Source organism: Staurois parvus, unplaced genomic scaffold, assembly GCF_062004578.1.
Source record: "Staurois parvus isolate SC_StPar_1 unplaced genomic scaffold, SC_StPar_1.0 ptg002260l, whole genome shotgun sequence".
Taxonomy (NCBI): Eukaryota; Metazoa; Chordata; class Amphibia; order Anura; family Ranidae; genus Staurois; species Staurois parvus.
In genome coordinates this window covers 19,974-26,338 of record NW_028320056.1, presented here as the reverse complement: position 1 = coordinate 26,338, position 6,365 = coordinate 19,974, and positions in this window count along the sequence as shown.

The window sequence follows — 6,365 nt, the reverse complement described above, 5'->3', positions numbered from 1 at the left end:
GAAGGGACAGGGATGGTGGGACCTCATTACCCAAATGTGACCAGTGACCATATTTGGTCAGTGATGTCACTGCTATCCCCGCCCCCTTCCTTACATGGCAGGGATTCCCAATGACATCACTGATTCCTGGGGGTGTGGCCGCTGTACCCATCCATGTCTTCCTCAGGCACCAGTGACAGCGGGAAGCTGTTATATATAGAAGTGGTAGAAATGTCTCTTCTATATGTGATGATCGGCTCCTGCAAAACACGGGACCGGAACAGGCAAAGTTTGGTTTGTACTGTCGTCTCATCCCTACTCTCCGACAACTAAACCCAGAGATCATCCCAAGTGGTCATTGTATTTGTCCCTTACATTGGTGACCAATGGGAGAAGGACCCCTTATATCAGTGGTCAGTGTAGTGGTCCCTTACATTGGTGACCAATGGGAGAAGGACCCCTTATATCAGTGGTCAGTGTAGTGGTCCCTTACATTGGTGACCAATGGGAGAAGGACACCCTTATATCAGTGGTCAGTGTAGTGGTCCCTTACATTGGTGACCAATGGGAGAAGGACCCCCTTATATCAGTGGTCAGTGTAGTGGTCCCTTACATTGGTGACTAATGGGAGAAAAACCCCTTATATCAGTGGTCAGTGTAGTGGTCCCTTACATTGGTGACCAATGAGAGAAGGACCCCCTTATATCAGTGGCCAGTATAGTGGTCCCTTACATGGGTGACCAATGGGAGAAGGACCCCTTATATCAGTGATCAGTGTAGTGGTCCCTTACATTGGTGAACAATGGGAGAAGGACCCTCTTATATCAGTGGTCAGTGTAGTGGTCCTTTACATTTTGTGACCAATTGGAGAAGGATTCCCTTTTCTCAGTGGTCAGTGTAGTGGTCCTTTACATTTTGTGACCAATTGGAGAAGGATTCCCTTTTATCAGTGGTTAGTGTAGCGGTCCCTTACATTTTGTGACTAATTGAAGAAGGATCTAAAAAAACTAAATGTGAATGAATCACTAGGAACAGATGGCTTGCATCTGAGAGTCCTCAAAGAATGTAGCCAGGTCATTGATAGACTGTCATTCCTCATCTTTAGGAAGGATTAATGACCGGAATGGTGGCAGCAGATTAGTGAAAATCTAACGTGGTTCCAGTATTCCCGAAAGGACCGAGATACATATCTGGAAACTCCAAGCCAGTCAGCCTAACATCAATAGTTTGTAAACTATTGGAGGGATGATAAGGGACCATACCCAAGAATTTGCTGATGAACATAGTATCATTAGTAGTACCCAGCATGGATTTATGGGAAAAGATCATTCTTGCCAGACCAACCTATTAACCATCTATGAGGAGGTGAGCTGTAATCTGGATAAAGGAACCCCCGTGGATGTAGTGTATATAGACTTCACCAAAACATCTGACACTGTAACCCATAAATGCTTAATCCACTAATTGAGGCATGTTGGTGCTGACAATAGTGTATGTACATGGATAGTTGACAGCTCTTAAATATGTAAGGGGCGGGGCCACCCGGGGACATCATCCGAGTGACCCTTCCCAATGTGACATCAATGATGTCACATGGGGTGTGGTCACATGCGTGATGTCCCCAGGTGGCCCCGCCCCTTACATATTTAAGAGCTGTCAACCAGGCTAAGAGCACAGGGCTGGGCAGCCATCATCGGGAACGGAACCTTTTTCTTTTTTTGGGTCACCGGCGGCGGGCTCTGTGATTGGCATTGGATCTACTTTGGGGGACATTCTTTTATTAAAGGACTTGTCAAAGACCGTGTCATGTCTTTGTTTACACTACAGTTTGGGTTTTTTGTGCATTAGTAGCGGTACCATGTACCCCATACTCATTCACGTGGGGGGTGGGATCTAGGGACCCCCTTATTAAAGGGGGCTTCCAGATTCTGATAAACCTCCTTCCCGCAGACCCCCACAACCACCGGCCAGGGTTGTGGGGAAGAGGCCCTTGTCCCATCAACATAGGGACAAGGTGCTTTGGGGGGAGCCCCCCTGTCCAAAAGCACCCCCCATGTTGAGGGCATGTGGCCTGGTATGGTTCAGGAGGGAGGGGGGCGCTCACTTGTCCCTCCCCCTTTCCTGCAGGGCTGCATGCTCGGATAAGGGTCTGGTATGGATTTTGGGGGGAACCCCACGCCATTTTTTTTTTCTTAATTTTGGCATGGAGTTACCCCTTAAGATCCATACCAGACCCGAAGGGCTTGGTATGGATGGGAGGGGAGACCCCAAGCATTTTTTGTTAGTATTTATTTAATTTACGAAAATTCTTTAACATTCAACTGTCAGTGGGGAAACCCGCTGACAGCTGAAACATTAACACATGGTTGTCGCTACTAAAATCCTGCATGAGTTATTTTTTCAAGTCTTGCGGCCTTTTAGTAGTGAAAATCAATGCAGCGTTCATGTTTCAGCTATTGGCGGAGTTCCACACTGACAGCTGAATGTAAAAGCATTGTAGGAGATTAAAAAAATAATTTAAAAAACAGCGTGGTGTCCCCCCTCCCATCCACACCAAGCCCTTTGGGGGCTGGTATGGATATTAAGGGGTAACTCCATGCCAAAATTTAAAAAAAAAAAAAAGGCGTGGGATTCCCCCCAAAATCCATACCAGACCCTTATCCAAGCATGCAGCCTGGCAGGTCAGGAAAGGGGGGGACAAGTGAGTGCCCCCCTCTCTCCTGAACCATACCAGGCCACGTGCCCTCAACATTGGGGGGCTTTGGGTCAGAGGGGCTCCCCCCCAAAGCACCTTGTCCCCATGTTGATGATGACAAGGGCCTCTAACCCCACAACCCTGGCTGGTGGTTGTCGGGGTCTGGGGTGGGGGGCTCATCAGAATCTGGAAGCCCTCTTTAACAAGGGGGCCTCCAGATCCCACCCCCACACGTGAATGAGTATGGGGTACATGGTACCGCTACTAATGCACAAAAAAACAAAAAGTGTAGTGTAAAAAAAGATAGGACATGGTCTTTGACAAGTCCTTTAATAAAAGAAAGTCCCCTGAAGTAGTTCCAACGTCAATCACAAAGCCCGCCGCCGGCAACCGAAAAAAGAAAAAGGTTCAGTTCCCGACGATGGCTGCCCAGCCCCGTGCTCTAAGCCTGGTTGACAGCTCTTAAAAAATGTAAGGGGCAGGGCCACCCAGGGACATCACGCATGTGACATGGGGCAGGGTCACTTGGATGATGTCCTCGTGTGGCCCCACCCCTTACATAATTAAGAGCTGTCAACCAGGTGTAGAACACGGGGCTGGGCAGCCATCATCGGGAACTGAACCTTTTTCTTTTTTCGGTTGCCGGTGGCAGGCTTTGTGATTGATGTTGGATCTACTTCGGGGGACTTTCTTTTAGATTTTTCTTTATTAAAGGACTTGTCAAAGACTGTGTCCTGTCTTTTTTTGCATTACACTTTTTATTTTTTTGTGAATGAGTAGCGGTACCATGTACCCCATACTCACTCACGTAGGGGGGCCGGAATCTGGGGGATTGGGATAAGGGTCTGGTATGGATTTGGGGGGGACCCCACGCCATTTTTTGTTTTTGTTTTGGTGAGAGGTTACCCCTTAAGATCCATACCAGACCCAAAGAGCTTAGTATGGATGGAAGGGGGACCCCATGCTGTTTTTTTTTTATTTCGGGGTGAGGCTTCCCCTTAAAATCCATACCAGACCCAAAGGGCTTAGTGTAGATGGGAGGGGGGACCCCACGCCATTTTTTTATTTATTATGATGCTGGTTTTTAAATGTAATTCTCCTTTTTTTCTCTTCACTATAGCTCATAAATTCAGCTGTCACTTCCCCCAGCTAAAAGAGAAAGTTTTCTTTGAGTTTACTTCCCTAATTGGAACAATGTTTACTTTGAGTTTATTAAAAGATACAAAGTTTTCTGTAACTTTGGGGAAAGTGACTTCTAAGCTTGTGAACTATAGTGAAGAAAAAAAAAGGCTGCCATTTGCATTTAAAAATCAGCGCCGACATACACTTTGTATTGCAAAAAAAAATTATTAACAATTGTGTAAACCGAGGCATTATTTTCAATGGATTTTCATTCGTAAACCGAAAATTCCGTTCCCCGAGGTGTTGGTAAACCGAGGTACGCCTGTATTAGTATTGCAATCCTTTGTATTGGGATACATAGAACCAACATACATCTGAATTGGCAACATAGCACAACATTTGTGTCACATTGGAGATATCTGGCTAGTTACATTGACCTTGCCCAGGGACCTGGGGTGGATTCACACCACAGAAAAACAGGCCAGATTAGTGTTCAACAGCTCCGTGGATTAGTGGTTAGCACTGCTGTCTCACAATGCTAGGGTTGTCGATTTGAATCCCAACCACAGCAATGAATTTGGATGATCTCTGTGTGACTACCCTAACATACATGTGCTGGTGGCAGCATCTTTGCTTTCTGTCTAAATGATCCCCAGAATGTGAATTAGAATGAGGCCTTGTCTGTTCAAACACCTTTAAAGCTGCACCTTATATGAATGTCAAACGATGGGAGGAGATAAGGGCCTGGACTAATGATTGATTGGATAATGCTGGTTTGCACTCCGCCCCCTTTTGGGAAGGTTTGTCAAACCATGAGAAGAGTGAGAGAGAGAAAAAAGGATTAAAAACATTTTTTAATAAAATAATGGCATGGAGTCCCCGCCCCCAAATCCATAACAAACCCTTATCTGAGCATGCAGATACCGCATGCCTTCAAAGATTTATTTCCTTTGTTGAATTGCCTGCTTGGTTCACACTAGATGCGATTTAAAATTGTGCTTTTTGTTGGCAATTTCACTGTATTTTCTGTAGATTTACCAATGAGTTATTGCATTTTCAATTGTGTTTTGCACTGCGGTTTCTATTGTAGTCTATATGTGAAATCGCTACAAAATGCTGAAAAAGACAAGAACTACTTCTGAAACTGTGCTGCAGCAAATCGCTTACGTTAGGACACTCACATCCACATTCATTAGATTTGATATCAGGTACAATTTCAATTCCCAAATTGCACCTGAAATCGTGCACCCTGGATGCGACTTAGAATGCGATTTGCATGCCCTGCGACTTACAAATCGCATGCCAAATTGCACCCGATGTGACCGGGGGCTAACACCACAGTCACACCTAATCCGATTTGGAAATTGGCAACTTGCAGTGAAGTCACATGATTTCAAGATCAGATTCGATGTGAATGGAGCCTATAGTGGACAATAGGGTGCGACTTGGCCTACGATTTGCAAGCCGCCTAGCATGCAAATTGCATGCCAAATTGCACCGATGTAACGGGGGGCCACCCCGGTCACATCAAAGCAGATTTTGAAATGGTCAACTTACACTATGGTCACATCATGTGACGTACAGTGAAGTCACATGATTTCAAAGTCGGGGGACATGCTGATTTAAAGTGTGATTTGCAACACATCTGACACAGATCTCTCTGCAAATCGCATGAAAAGTAGTGTATTCATTACTTTAGAAATTGTTGCGGCTCCAAGTTTGAACCACACCAATATGAACGCTCTAATAGCGGTCACATTAAGTGCGACTTGGCATGTGATTTTGCATGGCATGCAACTTGCAAATCGTATGTCAAGTTGCACCCTATTGTCTGCTATTACAGCAGTCATATGAGGGCGTTTCCGACACTGATTTCTATAGTAGTACATGTACTACTTTTGTGGCAATTTGCATAGATATCTGTGTCAGAAGTCTTGCAAATTGTAAGGAAATCAGCATCTTCACTGTACATCGCACAATTTCTAAATCGGCTTTGATGTGACCGCGGTGTAAGGACTTTTATGTTTGATTTCTTGAGTGTTTTTCCGATTTATGGGAAATGCCGCATACTAGTAAAAGTGAATTGACATTTTCAGTATTGCATGCGAGATGTGGTCATGTGACTGCCTTAACTCATGCGATAATCCGGAGTGAATTGTGCCCATAGGGCCAAGAAATATTGCCAATAGGGTTCCCTTTCACATCCCTGTTCAATGTTCTGTTGTATGCTGCACAGGTACACGTCACTGTGGCTTTCTTTCTGACTCTGATTTGTGGGGCCTGTATACCAAGGGTTACCGCAGGTGGGAAGAGGATTCATCAGGTGCAAACACTTTCTCTGACCCAATGAATGACAGTGGTGGGTGTGGCCTTCCTTATATAAAGAGTTGCAGTAGTGGCTGATTTTTGCCTTGTACAGGCACATTATTTCCGCATGTCCTTGTCTGTGGTGGTTTGGGGAGGAAGAGATATTGTGGTGAATTGCCCCAGGCCACACTCACGCTGTGTTTGGGGGGGAGAGATATTGTAGTGAATTGCCCCAGGCCACACTCACGCTGTGTTTGGGGGG